This window comes from Triturus cristatus, chromosome 7, assembly GCF_964204655.1.
Source record: "Triturus cristatus chromosome 7, aTriCri1.1, whole genome shotgun sequence".
Taxonomy (NCBI): Eukaryota; Metazoa; Chordata; class Amphibia; order Caudata; family Salamandridae; genus Triturus; species Triturus cristatus.
Window position 1 is genome coordinate 1,256,941,825 of NC_140590.1, and position 17,579 is coordinate 1,256,959,403.

At 52.8% G+C, this 17,579-nt stretch overlaps 1 pseudogene; it reads left to right on the forward strand.

The window, feature by feature from the left end:
• Nucleotides 1-13,986: 13,986 nt before the first annotated feature.
• Nucleotides 13,987-15,777, forward strand: LOC146811752 (18S ribosomal RNA; annotated as a pseudogene).
• Nucleotides 15,778-17,579: the final 1,802 nt, after the last annotated feature.

Below are 17,579 nucleotides of genomic sequence, written 5' to 3' on the forward strand. Positions count from 1 at the left end.
TAGACATTCACTTCATACCTGAGATGCGATACATATGACATACAAAATCTGTAGTTTAAATACATAAACAATGTGAATATACAATAAAAACAGTGCAATAATATTTACAAAAGCAATATTGAATATACAAAGTGCGTGAAATTACACCAGCAGAACACAATTGTTAGAAGTTCCCCATTTTACCGCTCATTAGGCATTTTTTGTGAGGGAACTTTGGGCCACATGGGAAAAATATCTCTACTCCGAGGGGTGTATTGTGAATTATCCACCCTTACTTCGGAGAATGGGAATAGACAGTTGCCCTATGTGGCGGACAAATGGAAATGGCCAACGCGTTTCTAATCCCTGCGGTGATTCACGGGATTGTCATCAGGGCGTTAGGGCACGGTGTAACCTACAAGTGAAATAAAATGTAAATAATTAAAAAATCGGGCGTCTCCTCTTCTCTATTTGTATACAATATACTATTTCAGATTTTGTACCTGAAGTTCGAGATGTCACTTCAATGAAGGTGGAATAGCTTCGAGCTTGCTTCACAGGACCTAAAACAATCAGGATAATGCCTGTCATTTAAAGGGTTAATTTTACGGTATAACCCAAAATTGGTAGACTATTTGGCAAAGAACTTACATATGAGGTCAGCGGAGAACACAGGAAATAGTTTGCTTTTGCGAATCTTCAACTGGCCAATGGCTGTCAATAATTAATGTTGTGCCACGAGTCATGAATTCCATTACGTCTGTAAAGCGGGAAACAAAGGAAACTAATACCGGTTACTATGACAGGTCTGTAGCAGATATCTCTTTGCTATGGACCATATTCCGTTCTTGTGAACTTACTGTCAAGGCCATCTTGTGGCACCCGTGTGCGTTGAATAACGACTTCTGAAACGGATTGTGGACGCCATGTTTCTAAACAAAGGATGAAACGCGGTTAGTGCATTTATTTATTTCTGCCTGTTTGCCTCGCACTGGGGCAAGGTTTGAAAAAAGCCATTCACTTACTTAAATCATAAACGTGAAGGTCCGGCAGAGACTCATCCCGCACTCCGTTGGTTTGAAAACTAGTGACCGCTCTCTTTGTAAAGCTAAAGTCAGCACTGGAAGTATGTGTGGTTTCTTTACAGTTGTATACTGGGAACTGGCGTTTTTTGGGGGTTTGTAATGACGTGGTCTGATTCATTATTAACTTTGTGAATATTATCAACGTCGTTTTTTTTTTTTTAAACGTGAGTGTTGCCCGCGGATGGTATACTTTTATGTGGGTTTCAAAACACTTTGTCACGCATGTCAACGCCTGGGAGTGTTTACGGTCTCTTTTTTAATGTGTCCTGGGAGCCGTAGTTTTGAATTTAAAACAACATTGTGGCATCAAATTCATCGTGGTCTGATTCACATTAGGTTTATAGCTGTTATCAATGTCAATTTATTAAAACACCACAAATGTTACCAGTGAATAAGGTGCTTTAATGACGGTTTCAAAGACTTTGTGTACTACGGTTTCAAAGACTTTGTGTGGGTCTTACGGCCCAAAGACAAATATCAGAAGGAAGCTCACAGCCACATAATCAATTGTGGTATAGACAACTCACAGGAGACCCAACCAAAGAAATACAGCATGAAATAAACATCAAAACCAAATGGGGGTTTGAATAAGGAATAATTGACCCTAAGGAATTTGACTATCTCACCAAAACACAACCGAGAATTCCTGTCATATATTTCCTCCCAAAGATCCATAAAGATCCATTACGACCACCAGGGAGACCGATTGTATTGGGCTGCGATTCGATACTTGAAACGTTAGCTAAATATGTTGACGTTTTTCTTAAACCATTTCTTGAAAACGTCCCCTCATACCTTAGAGATACTACTGAATTTATCACCAAGATAGAAGGCCAACCATTTAACTATCAACAACAGTGGATGGTATCTTTTGATATTAACTACCTCTATATGCAGATTCCTGAAGATGAAGGCTTGGAATCGAGTATTTCTTAGAAACAAGACCAAAACCCCAAAGGGTCCCCACAGACTTCATTTTGGATTTGGCAAGAATTGCTTTAAAACGGAACTACTTCAGGTTTGAAGACACGTTCTTCATGCAGGTCAAGGGCACTGCCATGGGGTGTCCTTATGCCCCAGAAATGGCAGTGCTCTTCATGGCACTATTTGATGAACGCTTCATCCACAGGAATAACCCATATATAACGGTAATCTTCAATCTTGGTACCGCTATATTGATGATGTCTGGTGCCAATGGGAAGACACAGCAGAACAACTACAATCCTTCTTTGATTGGCTCAACAGCAGGCATGCTGATATAAAATTCAGTATGACTAAAAACCAAACTCGATTAACGTTCCTTGATGGTGAGGTGTTTGTGCAAGATGACAAATTGATAACTACGCTACACCGCAAGTCCACGGATAAAAATTATATTTTACACTACTCTAGCTTCCACCCACGAAGTTTGAAAGACAATTTACCATACAGTCAACTTTTAAGAATACGACGGAATTGTTCACAGAAAGAAGACTTCATTGCTCAAGCTGACATACTCTGTGAACAACTAAAGGAGAGAGGATATCCGAAGAAAATGTTGAAACATTCAACAAAGCGGGCGTGGTATACTCCAAGAGAAGAGTTATTGACCAAAAAGACCAAGAAGCCATTAGATCAACTAGTATGCGTGTCAACATTTTGTCCTCATACCAACAAATTCAAAAAGATTATCTTGAACAACTGGCACTTGCTAACAGGCCTTACTTGTCCGATGGCAAACCCGCTATTTGCCATGAAAAGAAATAAGAGCATTGGTCAACAAATCATTCGCGCTGATATCCGCAAGAATAAAGCACAGTCCGATTTGCGAGCATTATGGAATCTGGCTCTAATCATTGGCCACCATAAATGCAGTACACGTTCCGCTTGTGACAACACCATAGAGGGTTCTGAATTTGTGTTCAACGACATCAAGTGGAAACACAATGAATTTACAAATTGCAAAACCAGGAATGTCATATATGCCATCAAATGCCCGTGTCCCAAACTATACATTGGTAAAACTACACAACAAATCAATCAGAGAATGACACAACATAAATCAAGAATTAAACAGGGAATACTGACAGCACCAATGGTTGCACACTTCGTGGAGAAGCAGCATTCGGAAAAGGAGTTCGCCTGGACAGTCTTGCCCGCACTGAAAATTCCACCAAGAGGCGGGGATGTTGACACACTCCTAAGAAATAAAGAAACATACCTCATCATGAAATGCAATTGTGTGGTAGATGGCTTGAATGAGTTGATATAGCTACCATGACCGATTGCCCTGGGTCCTCTGTCAAGAGACACATTGCTAGATATGCATCCAGCCACATTTGCACTGGCGCTGTGAGCCAAAGGCTCCTACTTATCAAACTTCTATTTTTTTTTTAAACATATTTTATTTATCAAGAACACATATCATGCAGGTCCCTGTAACCCAGAGAGTACTGCTCAATCATTACCACATCACAGTATCTTGACATTTTTCTTTGTATAGTAAAATAATGCAGGGCATTTCAAACCAAATATAGCCCAGCGGAATCTGAAATTCCCCCCAACCCCCGGGTCCCACCCCCGACCGCTAACCTACCCATGGCTGGCAATGAAATATAGTGCTCTCCCTCCATTCGCCCAGCTGACGCACCGCCTTCATTGCTTCGCTCGGGGGACCTTCCACCACAGACCACTCACACCCGCTGTTCGTCCCGCCCAACCGCCGGCGGCTCCAGAAATATCCCCCTGTAGTCAGCCCAGCGCTTCCAGATTTTATAGTGCTTGCAGGGGCACCCCCTAGCCTCAAACACCGGGAGCTCTAGACCCATGTTAAAGTCCAGACCCCTCTTCCATACATTGACTAAATGGGCAGCCGGCGCCTTCCATGCCCTGGCCACATCTCTTTTAGCCAGAGTCAGACCTAAAAACAACAAATGCCTCTTATATACGTTACCCCCAACGGCGTCCATCACGTGGAGAAGAACCAACCTAGGATCCGATGGTATGTCCCACCCCAGCACTTCCGCAAGGCACCCAAGGACCCCCTCCAAAAGCGGGAGAGGCCCTGACAAGACCACACCATATGAAGGAAATTCCCCTCCGCATGTCCACAGCAGAGACACTCCGGAGAGGCGATCAGGCCCGCCCGCCAAAGTCGCTGCCTAGTATAATATATCCTGTGAAAGAATTTAAATTGGATCAGGCGGAGGCGCATCTCAACCGCCGCCCCGCGTCACGACGCCACCGCCTCCATCTAGTCTGTGTCATCCAATGGGCCTACGTCCTCCACCCACCGGTCTCTAAGAGTCTGCAGGGTTGGGACCCCATGAATGACCAAGGCTTTATATATCCAAGAAATCTTGCGCTCTCTGAGGTTCCCCATAAAGACCCTGGCTTCCAGCGGGTTAAACTCGGCTATTTCATCTAAGCTCTCCAAATATGGAGTGATTGCGTGCCGGAACTGTAGATACTTGAGAAACTGCGATGAGGGCATGCCGAACGCTCCCCGCAGGCACCGGAAGGACTTTAATGTTGCACCCTGCACCACATCCCCAAGCGTAGATATGCCGATGCGGTCCCAGCCCACGAAGCCCGACAACGCAGCCAATTGGGGCAAGTGACCATTATGCCACAGTGGGGTCTCCAACGTGAGCCTATTCCACCAGCCCATCCGCCTCAAGGCCTGTCTCCAGATTTGGAAGATAACTGGAGTCACCGGCGGCAACGCCGAACGCAAGGGAGCCGCATATAAGATCGTGTGTAGGGTATATGGATCCATCAACCGTCGCTCGACCGCATACGCCGGATCACTCCTATCCCCATACCACCACTCATTGAGGACGAGGAGATGGGAAGCATGATGGTAGGAGAGTATGTCAGACGCTGCCAGGCCGCCACTATACACCGAGAGGAAGCAGGTTCGCAATGCCACCCGCACCCCGCCTCCCTCCCAAAGAAATTGTCCCAGAGTTGTATTCACTCTACGGAACCAGCCCGGTGAAATAGCATACGGATGGTTCTGCAGTTGATACAGCAGACGGGGAAGCGCGACCATCTTGAAGATTGCAGAACGACCATATATTGTCAGTGGCATGCGCGCCCATAGCTTAACGTCTTCACGCACCCTGTCCCATACGGGGACCACATTTCTCTCCCATGCAATGGCCGGAACGTCAGACAGGAATACCCCCAGATATTTAAGCCCCCCAACTACCAGTTGAACCGAAGCATGCCAGCCCCTCCGATGGGCCTCACCCCCCAGGACCCACAGTGCAGATTTCTGTGGGTTCATGTGCAGACCCGAGGTCTCCCCGAATATTTGCATGATCCGAAGCAGCCTCGGCCCCGTCCGATCTATATCCGTCAGAAAGAAGAGCACGTCGTCCGCATATAGTGCTATGCGGTCCGACAGGCCCTCGGACCACTCAAACCCGGCAACCTGTGCGTCTACCCGGACCCACGCCGCCAATGGCTCAATCGCCAGCGCGAAGAGATATGGGGACAGGGGACAGCCCTGACACGTGCCCCGACTCACCGGAAACTGGGCAGAAATCACCCCCACCACCCGCACGAGGCCGAGAAGTCCGTATATAGCAGCAGAAGATACGGGAGGAATCTTGGCCCTAGGTTCAGGCGTCTCAACAGGGCAAAGAGGTACTGCCAACTTAAGGAATCAAAGGCCCGATCCATGTCCGCCAAAAAGAGCGCCGCCGGTACTCTCAATCGTTGCACGGCCGCAATCGCTACGTGCGCTCGTCGAATATTATGTCGCGTCGCTCTGTTTGGCATAAATCCGGCCTAATCCGGATGGATCAAGGACGTAATATGGGGCAGCAAGCGATTCGCCAGGGCTTTCGCCAAGATCTTAGCCTCCACATTAAGAAGGGATATTGGGCGAAATGATGCGGGGAGTTCGGGGGGCATACCAGGCTTGTGGAACACCACTATTTCGGCATGTCGCCAATCGCGCGGGAGTATCCCCCGCTTGCGAGCTCCCTCAAGGGCCGCACTATAGTGCGGACCAAGCTGCAGGAAATGTTTCTGAAAGAATTCAGCGGGGAATCCGTTCGGGCCCGGCGCTTTACCCGGGTTGAGGCCACCCAGCGCCTCTCCCAGCTCTTCAACCGTTAGTGGGAGTTCTAACTCCTCTCGTACCGAATCCGAAAGGGCCCGAGGAGGAATGTCCTAAGGAACCGCTCAATCATCTCTACCGATAGGACCTCCTGCCGACCATAAAGGTCTGCGTAGTATACCGCAAAACTCTCCGCCAGCACACTAGGATCCAAGATGGGTCCCCCAGCTGCATCCACCAGCCCCGGGAGCACCCGCGAATGGTTCATGCCCTGACACAGCCTATGGAGCATCCGGCCCGACTTATCCCCCCATTGATAAACCCGACTACGGGTTGCCAACCATGCCTGGCGCGCCTCCTCCATTAACATCGAGGCATAGTTCTGTTGCGCGAATAGGAGCTGACGACGGGCCTGGCATCCACCCTCCCCGGTGCTCTGGCTCTCCAGGGCGGCAATCTCGTCCTCCGCCTGTGCGGCCCTCTCCCCCTTGCGCCGTCGTGCCATGGCACAATACGTGATATCCACCCGCGAAGCGACAATTTAAGCGCCTCCCACACCGATGCGGCCCCGGGGACCGAGCCCACGTTAACGGAAAGGTAGTGATCCAACACCTCCAGCATGCACGACCCATATTCCTCCTGCTGCAGGTGCCACACCGACATGCGCCACCGTAACGGCTGCCGCGAGTGCCCCAGGCGCAACACCGCCGCCACCAGAGAATGGTCTGAAAGGCCCCGCGGGAGATTCTCGGCCCTCATGGCCCTGCCGGACAGGTCTCGGGACAGAAAAATGTAGTCCAGCCGCGAGATTGATCAATGCACTGCGGAAACATATGTATATGCACGCTGCGTGCCGTGAAGGTGCCGCCAGACATCCACCCAGTCTAGGCCCTCCACCAATGCTCTCAGTTTGGTACGGCTCGAACTATCGGGCGCTCCCCCCTCCCTCCACCGATCCCTGGAACCCTCCATCACCTCATTCCAATCTCCGCCAACCACACATGCCACTTCTGAGAATTCGGTCCAGACGGCGGTGATCTTCTCCACCAGTGCCCAGGACATCGGGGTGGGGCATACACGCTTCCAAACACCACCCAGTCACTCCCTATTTGCCCCTTAGCAAAGACATAACGTCCCGGAGTAACCGGTATTCGTTTCCTTTGTTTCCCGCTTTACAGACGTAATGGAATTCATGACTAGTGGCACAACATTAATTATTGACGGCCATTGGCCGGTTGAAGATTCACAAAAGCAAACTATTTCCTGTGTTCTCCGCTGACCTCATATGTAAGTTCTTTGCCAAATAGTCTACCAATTTTGGGTTATACCGTAAAATTAACCTTTTAAATGACAGGCATTATCCTGATTGTTTTAGGTCCTGTGAAGCAAGTTCAAAGCTATTCCACCTTCATTGAAGTGACATCTCGAACTTCAGGTACAACATCTGAAATAGCATATTGTACACAAATAGAGAAGAGGAGACGCCCGGTTTTTTAATTATTTACATTTAATTTCACTTGTAGGTTACACCGAGCCCCAACGCCCTGATGATAATCCTGTGAATCACCGCAGGGATTAGAAACGCGTCGGCCATTTCCATTTGTCTGCCACATAGGGCAACTGTCAATTCCCGTTCTCCGAAGTAAGGGTGGATAATTCACAATACACCCCTCGGAGTAGAGAGATTTTTCCCATGTTGCCCAAAGTTCCCTCACAAAAAATGCCTAATGAGTGGTAAAATGGGGAACTTCTAACAATTGTGTTAAACTGGTGTAATTTCACGCACTTTGTATATTCAATATTGCTTTTGTAAATATTATTGCACTGTTTTTGTTGTATGTTCACATTGTTTATGTATTTAAACTACAAATTTTGTATGTCATATGTATCGCATCTCAGGCATGAAGTGAATGTCTATAACAAATATGCTTGAATTTATTGCAAAACTGATGTAATTCATACAGCAAAAGCATATGAACCTATCGGTCATTGATTTTCTCCGCCAAAAATAAATAGCGGTAAAACAGACTACCAGGTACCTCCCCCTTTTTTTGTCCACAGAAGCAGGGCACGGGGCCTGGGCTCCAGTGGGCCCCGGGGTGCAGGAGCCCACGTCCTGTGGCCAGCCGAGGGTCTGTGTGCCCAGAACGAGGGTCCCTCATGCCCGGGCAGGCTCCCAGATCCCCCGGCCTGGCTGGGTTGAGAAGCAGGGACCGGGCCCGGGGCCTGGGCTTCGTGCAGGGCCTGGGGTGTGGGAGCCCTCATCTTGCTGCCTGCCGAGGGTCCATCTGCCCGGGACAGGTGTCCCTGGTGTCCGGGGAGACTCCTCGGCCTGGCTGTGTTCAGAAGCGGTGACCAGTTCCGGAGCCTTTTCCCCCTCGGCCATCTGGTCGCGAGCAATACTTTCCAATGGGGCAACCAGATGGCCGGGCTGCCCTGGAAGTCCCAAGGAGGGCTCGTTTGCCTCCCTGATCCCAACCAGGGCTCCGGGAAGTTGGGCGCGTCTGCGTCTTGGGTCCCCTCCATCACTCGGTGTGCATGAGTTACCAGAAAAGGGGCTACCCTTCCTCTGGACTACTAAGGACAGGTTACGCCGGAACCTCTCATGGGCTAGGGGCTCTCAGCCGGCGACCAGATGGGCTAGGGCTGGGCAAAAACCTCCCCCCCCATCTGGGAATCTGTCCTCCGACCGGCAACGTGGCAAAGTGCCCGGGACGGGCTCCATCAGCCCCGGGCGGTCCTGCCTTGGGCATCAGGGCCCAACAGCTCTGGCCAGGTGCTCCCTACACTGGGGTCCGTCCTCTGCTCCGCCATTGGTTAGAGGCCCGTAGGGCGTTCCCCAGCTCGGCTTGGGTTCAGGAGCTCCGGCAGGGGTCCTTGGTGGCCCTGGGCTGGAGGGTGCCCTCCCCACCCCGGGCTCCATCCTCAGGCCAGCCGCGTGGCAGGGTGCCTGGGTCAAGGGCTTTGGGGAGGCATCCCCTATGCGTGCCAGCCTAGGACCTGACTCCATCCCCCTGCTCCACCATGGTTCCAGGACGGGGGTCCGTCCGGCCCGGGCAGGCCTCCCTACTGCTTTGCCCGCCTGCCAAGGTGCCTGGGGAGCTCTGGGTCGGAGGTCCATCAGGAACACCCGTCCGCAGCCCTGGGCCCGAGGCCCAGCTGGGTCTCCGAGCCCCCTGGACGCAGAGCCCCCGAGCCCTCCAAAGGGCAGGCGGGAGTCCTCCCGTGAAGGCTCGAGGTGGGCAGATTAGCGTTCTTCAGGCCCAGCCATCTGGCTGCGCCTTTCCCCTCGGCCATCTGCATGTACAATGCTTTCCAATGGGCCGACCAGATGGCAGGTCTGCCCTGGAAGTCTCTATGAGGGCTTGTTTGCCTCCCCGATCCCAGCCAGGGCTTCAGGAGGTCGGGCGCATCTGCTCCTAGGGTCCCCTCAGTCTTGCGGTGCACATGGGTTACGAGAAAGGGGGGTACCCTTCATCCGGATTGCTATGGACAGGGTACTCCGGATCTCCTTTCGGCCTAGCGGTCCTCAGCCGTCAGCCAGACGTGCCAGGATGACCCCCAGCCTGGGGCTCTGTCCCCCGGCCCAACGTGTGGAGTGGTGGCCGGGATGGGGGCACACGGGCCCGGGGAGGCCTCACCTGTGCCCCAGGAGCCCCGACTGGGTCCAAGGGCCCCAGGCTCAGTCTCCTGGCCTGCTGCTCCACCAGGGGCCCGAGACGGAGTTCTGCAGGGCTCGGAAGCCTGCCCCTGCTTGGCTGGGTACAAGAGCTCTGAAGGGGTCCCCTCCCCCAAGGGCCCTGGGGTCCGTCCACAGGCATGCCGCGTGGCAGGGCACCCGGACGGGGACCTGCGGGCCTGGGGAGGCCCCACCCTGTGCCTCTGTGCACGGGAGCCCTGGGGAGGGCGCTCCCACCCTAGGCTCCATCTCCCATATTGCCACTCTGCCAGGGGCCCGGGACGGGGTTCCATAGTGCCTGGGGAGCCTCCCCCTGCTTGGCTGGGTTCAGGAGCTCTGGCCAGGGCCCATGTGGGCCCTGGGGAGGGCAGCCTTCCCGCCCCAGGCTCCGTCCTCGGGCCTGCCATGTGACAGGGTGCCCGGGATGGGGTCCCGCGGGTCCTGGGAGGCTTCCCTTGCGCCTCTGGGCCTGGGAGCCCTGATGGAGTCCAGGGGCCTGCCGGACCCCAGGTCGGGTGCTCCCACCCTCGGCTCCGGCCTGCCGCTCAATCAAGGGCTTGGGACAGGGGTCTGTAGGTCCCGTGCAGACCTCCCCTGCTTTGCCTGCTTGTCAAGGTGTCCACTGGTCCCGGGTTGGAGGGCCCGTCGGCTACCCTTCGCAGCCCCATGGCTGAGGCCCAGCTGTGGCCCCAGGCCTCCGGCCCCCCATGCCCCGTCGCCCGCTCGCCCTTTTGTTAGGGCACAGAGCTACCACATGGCCCTTCCCGATGGGCATTTCCTCAGAGCCTGCTCGCCTCGGGAGCGGGGAGGGATGCAAAGCCGGCATTCCCCGCATGGGGCGGTGTGAGAAGTTGGCCTGGTATATGCTGTCCACTAATTAAAGTGGGCACATTGCACCACTCCAAACGACCCTTATGGTGATTAGGTTAAAGACCACATTTAAGAAAGCTATCCTAGTGGTAGCTATGGAGAGCAGCCTTCAGGCTTAATCTTGAAGAAATGAAAAGCAGCTTGTTTTACCAGTTCAGAACCTCCTGAATAATCAACTGAACCACACAAGTGTTATATAAAATATATGTATTTATTACTAAGCACTCTCTGCTAATCTCTATACGAGATTAGAGCACAAAGCACAGAATACTTAATCAATTGAACAACAGTAAATAGCACAATAAAAAGCGGGCTCCCAGGGGGGACCGAACCATATACTAAAGAAATGGTATAACAACAACGACTTCACTAGACACAGTGCCTAGAGCATGTAGAATCGCTGGGACCCCAAGGAACCACCCAAAAGAGTCACACAAGGATCCCACGGAGAACAGGTGCAGTGTGAGAACACAGACGCGAGCCCTGTACAACTCTATGGGAAAGTCGCGGTTGGAAAATTACAGTTTAAGGACACTTCGGAGAGGACTTTAATCAAATCCTTTGGAACATAGAAGGTTCTAAGGCCAACACCTTTGTGAGTACTGAGGTACCCGTGTTATCTATTCCAGAGGAGCCGGGTGCATAGGGGTCAAGTAGTGTCAAAAACCCTCATCATTTTCAATGGCGTGTTGCGAAGAAGTGCTGCTGCCGGGAAGATAAAAAGTGTCTGGTGGAATCCAAGCCTGGATCCGAGATGAGGAGAACCTGAAAGAAGAGGGGACAGAGTCTGGGTCACTTCAGGGTGACCAGGGGCTCGATAGAAGAATACCCACCGAAGTCGGGTGCTTCAGGTGTGAAGATAGGATGTTTGACTCTGCAGCCACGGGGACCAGGAGACGTCGACGATGACCAAAGTCTGGAGGTGAGCTGTCCCACAAAGGATGTCGAGGGCTGAGGGGTCAGTGTCCGGATTGAACACCAACAAGCCTTGGCAAATGCATCCCACGTGGGCAGAGGAAACAGGTTACGGTGTGGACCAGCAAGGTCCAGGGGACTCTCCACGCTATGGGGAGTCAGGGCACGTCTGGAGCAACCAGGGAAGTCCTAAGGAAATCAAAGTGACACTCGCTGGGACCCACAGGCCAACGGACCAGGGATCGTGAATGGACCTCGAGCCGAATCACACAGCACCAGCCCACAGAGCACTCGTGGAGTGGTGGCCAGAGATCTTCGGTGGAAATCCTGCTCGGGTCGGGACTACACGTAGTCCAAAGCACAGCCTCAGGGATCACCAAAAAGCATATGCTGCTGCAAAAGTACACGGTGCACAGGGATTCGGGTTGCACGGTCCCCACGAGGGATACTGGTCTCGGGATTGCTGAGAGAGCAGATCGACCTCAGAGATGCTCTGGAACCCACCTACTGTGTTACAGAAATCTTCGGAGTCCTCAGGAGCTTGGGAGATGCAAACCGGTCAGATGCATTTAGGTGCCTGCTGCTGCAGGGGTGTAACTCCTTTACTCCAAAGGAGATTCTTCTGCCGTCCAGCGAAGTGTAGACCGTTGAAGTACTTGGTTTCTGCTTGCAGAGTTTAGTCCAGGTAAAATCCAAAGTCCTGTAGTCAGGTTTCCCACTTTATACCCAGGGAAGGGGTTGGACTAACTCTGGGGACCCACCAGGAAGGGTCAGGACCAAGGGGTGGCTACACCCATGTCCTTTGTCCAGTTTCGCACCAGAGCAGGAGCAAATGGCTCCTGCAACCAGTATGAGCTGGACTATGGATAGGGACACCAAATGTGCCCCCAGTGCAGACTTTCTGGCACTCTCAGAGTGCACCCACCCAGCTCCAATACACTAAAGCCTGTCTGGGAGGTGGTCTCACCTCCCTGAGACAGGAAACCCATTGTCAGGCCTTCCTCTGCACGAGCTCGGCTCAGCAGCAGGAGGGCAGACTCATGTCTGTGGCTGGCAGCATCCATTTTGTGATGCCCAGGTCGAGAAAGCTGGTACGGGGTGTACCGGTGTTTCACATAAGTCCCTCTAGAAGGGTGGAATCATACCTCACCCGCCAGTTACTGGTGGGGAGGTAGGATTCCAAGGTGTTTGACACCAAACACAACATGTTTCTAAGCAGCCGATTTAAAGTTAGCATTTACCGCGAGGTTATAATGTACTTAAATATATATGGTTGGCTGCATCACAGGCAACCCCGGAAAATAGGTTCCGAAGGCTGCAGAGGGGCTCTACTCATGCACAGGCACCCTCTCACATAAAACCCAGCACCCTGCCTTCAGGATTGATAAGGCCTGCCATAGGGATGACTGATAGGTTTATATGTGCAGTGATTCAGAATAGATATAGGTAACCTATATCTAAGTAAGGGGTGCATGCACCACTTTACACAGGCTGCGGTAGCAGACCTGTGGTGTCATTTTGAATGGCCTCTCAGGGGTGGCACAATACATGCTTGAGCCCTGGGAGGCCTCTGGAATACCTATCCCCTGGGTACATGGTGTACCGTATACTACGGACTGATAAGGGTACCCCAGTATCAAATCTGGAGTGTACCTAAAGGACATGCACAACCAATTTAGGAAGAAATCAGATAAACTGGGGTCCTGATTAGCAGGATCCCAGTCAGACTAGTCAAAAACCAGCAAAACACCAGGAAAAAGTGGGGGTAACCATGCAGTCAGATTTCACCCTCCTACAGGCGGCCTGCCGGGGGAGGCCCCAGCCGGTGCCTCGCACTGTGATCGATTGGGCAGGCTTGGTCTGTTTAGGGTTGGACTGCTTGGCCAGCCTCGGCTGTTATTTCAAGCAAAGAGCTTCCACCCCGCATGGACCGTACGACTCAAGGGCCCTGCCGCTTGGCAGAGGCCCTTCCTCAAAACCAGCAGAGTGAAGGCCGAGCATCCCTGGCAGCTCACGCCCCCCCAGTGGTCCAACCTGAGCGGAAGGGGTCGGGTGGGCCAGGTCTTGGACGCTGGTACCTGGCAGGTCTGTTACCACTTGTGCGCCACGCCGTCACTCCGCCTAGCTCATTTCTGCAGCAGTTCAGAACGATCATTCCGTGGGGTGCTGCCGCCACCTGGTGTCAGCACCCCTGCGTCTCGCTCAGGCTGCGCCTCGGCCTGCCTCTGGGGAGACGGGTGGGCCCACCGGTGCCCGTGCGACTGCACCTGTCCATCCCCTCTCAGCGAGTCCTCCCGCCCAGGTGGGTGGAATCTCTCCCCAGCAGGCTCCCGAGAGGGGATGTGCAAAGGTGTCGGTCGTAGGATGGTGCACGCGGCTCCCGAACCCACCCCATCAGCAGGTGTGGCTACCTGGTTGATCCTGCCAGTAGCATATACTTGTCTCAAAGATTAAGCCATGTCCGGTACAGTGAAACTGCGAATGGCTCATTAAATCAGCTATGGTTCCTTTTATCGCTCCATCTGTTGCTTTGATAACATGGTAATTCTAGAGCTAATACATGCCGGCGAGCGTTGACCTCCCGGGATGCGTGCATTTATCAGCCCAAGACCAATCCGGGCTCGCCCGGCCGCTTTGGTGACTCTAGATAACCTCGGGCCGATCGCACGTCCCCGTGATGTCGACGATACATTCGGATGTTTGCCCTATCAACTTTCCATGGTACTTTCTGTGCCTACCATGGTGACCATGGGTAACGGGGAATCAGGGTTCGATTCGGGAGCCTGAGAAATGGCTACCACATCCAAGGAAGGTAGCAGGTTCGCAAATTACCCACTTTGGGGAAGGAGGTCACGAAAAATAACAAAACAGGACTCTTTCGAGGCCCTGTAATTGGAATGAGTACACTTTACATCCTTTAACGAGGATCCATTGGAGGGCAAGTCTGGTGCCAGTAGCCGCAGTAATTCCAGCTCTAATAGCGTATATTTAAGTTGCTGCAGTTCAAAAGCTCGTAGTTGGATCTTGGGATCGAGCTGGCGGTCTGCCGCGGGGCGAGCTACCGCCTGTCCCAGCCCCTGCCTCTCGGCGCCCCCTTGATGCTCTTGACTGAGTGTCCTGGGGGTCCGAAGCATTTACTTTGAAAAAATTAGAGTGTTCAAAGCAGGCCGGTTGCCTGAATACTTCAGCTAGGAATAATGGAATAGTACTCTGGTTCTATTTTGTTGGTTTTCGGAACTGGGGCAATGATTAAGAGGGACGGCCAGGGGCATTTGTATTGTGCCTCTAGAGGTGGAATACTTAGACTGGTGCAAGATGAACCAAAGCAAAAGCAATTGCCAAGAAGGTTTTCATTAATCAAGAACGAAGGTTAGAGGTTCGAAGACAATCAGATACTGTCGTAGTTCCGACCAAAAAACGATGCCGACTAGCGATCCGGCGGCGTTATTCCCATGACCTGCCGAGCAGCTTCCGGGAAATCAAAGTCTTTGGGTTCCGGGGGGGAGTATGTTTAGAACGCTGAAACTTAAAGGAATTGATGGAAGGGCACCACCAGGAGTGGAGTCTGTGGCCTAATTTGACTCAACATTGGAAACCTCACCTGACCCGGACACAAAAAGAATTGACAGATTGATAACTCTTTCTCAATTCTGTGGGTGGTGGTGCATGGCCGTTCTTAGTTGGTGGAGCGATTTGTCTGGTTAATTCTGATAACGAACGAGACTCCTCCATGCTAACTAGTTACGTGACACCCAGCGGTCGGCGTCCAACTTCTTAGAGGGACAAGTGGCGTTCAGCAAAACAAGATCGAGCAATATTAGGTCTGTGACGCCCTTAGATGTCTGGGGCTACACGCGCGCTACACTGAATGGATCAGCGTGTGTCTACCCTTCGCTGACAGGTGCGGGTAAACCGCTGAACCTCGTTCGTGAAAGGGATTGGGGATTGCAATTATTTCCCCTGAACGAAGAATTCCCAGTAAGTGAGGGTCATTAGCTTGCGTTGACTAGGTTCCTGCCCTTTGTACACACTGCCCGCCGATACTACCGATTGGATGGTTTAGTGGGGTTCTCGGATCGGCCCCACCGGGTTCAGCAACGGCCTTGGCGGAGCGCAGAGAAGACGATCAAAATTGACTATCCAGAGGAAGTAAAAATCGGAACAAGGTTTCCGTAGGTGAACCTGCGGAAGGATCATTAATGGCGGAGCGGCCCGAGCAACCGATGGCGCCAGTCTAAAGCCCTCGGCTGCTTCCTGCAAGCACACTGTAGGCACAGGGCCCGGCCCTGCCCCAGTGCGCCCCGGCCGGCAGACCGGTCCGTGGCCGCATGGGGCGCTTGGGTGAGGACTGGGCCTTTGGCGGGCCTCTTCTACCGGGGAGGACCCGACTGACACGTGAGGGACCGAGGGTGGCCCCGTCCCCTGTCCCTCTCTGGAGAACACAGCTGTAGGCCCTCCTGAGACGGCACCCACGCTCACCGGGCATCGAATGGTAATGCCTCCGCGGGCTGGTACGACCCCCCCCTCGAAAGGCCCTGCCGCCGCCTGGGCCCTCCCTCACCCAAGTCGAGGCCTGACCAGGCTTTGGGTGACTGAGGAGTGGCCCTTCTCGTGGAGCAGGGCAGCCTGGAAGAGAAGGAGCCAAGGGCCTGCGCAGGGACCCCAGCTCCTCTCGATGGGAGGCGTGCGGGATGGGGTGCCACCTAGCTCTTCCCTTCCGGTGCCTCCGACCTGGGCAAGGGTGGGGTGGGCTACTTGCCAGCCCGCTGGCATGGCTTGGGCTGCCCGGCAATGGACGGCTGACGTGCAGGTGGGGCAACCATCCATCGTTGCCAGGTACCTGGTTCGACCCGGTCCCGTGCGGCCAGGCAGAGGGGTTTGAAGACTCACGCGGTCCCTCCCGGTTAGTCCGGGAGGGACTGGTGGCAGTGGGTCTGACTGCTCCCGTCACTCCAGGAGCCCCCTCCTCACCCGAAGGTGGGTGGGGGGACTCCTAGGCTGAGCGCCTAGTAACTCTTTTTTCTTCCAATGGTGCCGCCTGATTCCCAGAGGGGAAGCCTTGAACCGGGCGCTCTGGCCGTCTCGCCACGCTGGCTGTGGACGGACAGCGTCCCCTTCCTCCTGCATCTCCTGTGCCCGCAGGTGGGCAAACGTTTTTAAAAAGTTGCCTTTGACTCTTGGCGGTGGATCACTGTATTAAAGGAACCACTCTTGTGGTTTGGCACACTATGATGACCTTCAACTACCACCATTTTAACTGACTTTAGTATGTTATTTTACCCTAGCCTGGATATATGAGACGGTCCTGCATATGCCTGCTTCTCTTCTTTCTTGTAATCTTGCTGTCTTTCAGTGGGAGCTGTCACAGAGTAGAATAGTCTTGCCAAGAGCAGAGTGTGTGAGATGTGCATTTGAAAGGGTGAGAGGGAGAGAGAGGTGTGGAATGTACTCTTTGGTCTCGAAGTGCAGTGTTGTGAGCAGTGGTGCACACATGTGCATTGTGTTGTACATTGGTGAGAATTATGAGCTCTTACTATTGGCTTTGACATGGCCTCATGTCATTCTTGTCTTCTGACTTTGCCTTGCTTAATTATGAGTTCTTACTATTGGCTTTAACAGGGCCTCATGTCTGCCTTTGCCTTATTTCTGTGTGCACAGCAGTGCTTGCAAGTTGTTTGGGTTATTCACATTCAAGGTCTTGCTGTTTTCCTGAGCGAGTGTTTTTGTTTAAGGTACTCTGGAAGGCCTTGTGAGAGCTTCGTCAAGATAGAGGCTGGAAGATGTGAGAATGGACGTGAGAGCTCCTTACTGCCATGGGGATGCTTGCTTGGAACTTGGTCAGTTCTGGTAAAATTCCTCTGGCGCTGGGAGGAGGTCTTTCGCAAATCTTCTAGTGTGTTTAAAGCTGAGGGTGGCAGACTGAGAAACTGGGAGTTTGGAATCCGAGCGATGGCAGACTATCTTGGAGTGACCCTGTTTGCTGAGCTCTGAACCCCGTCTG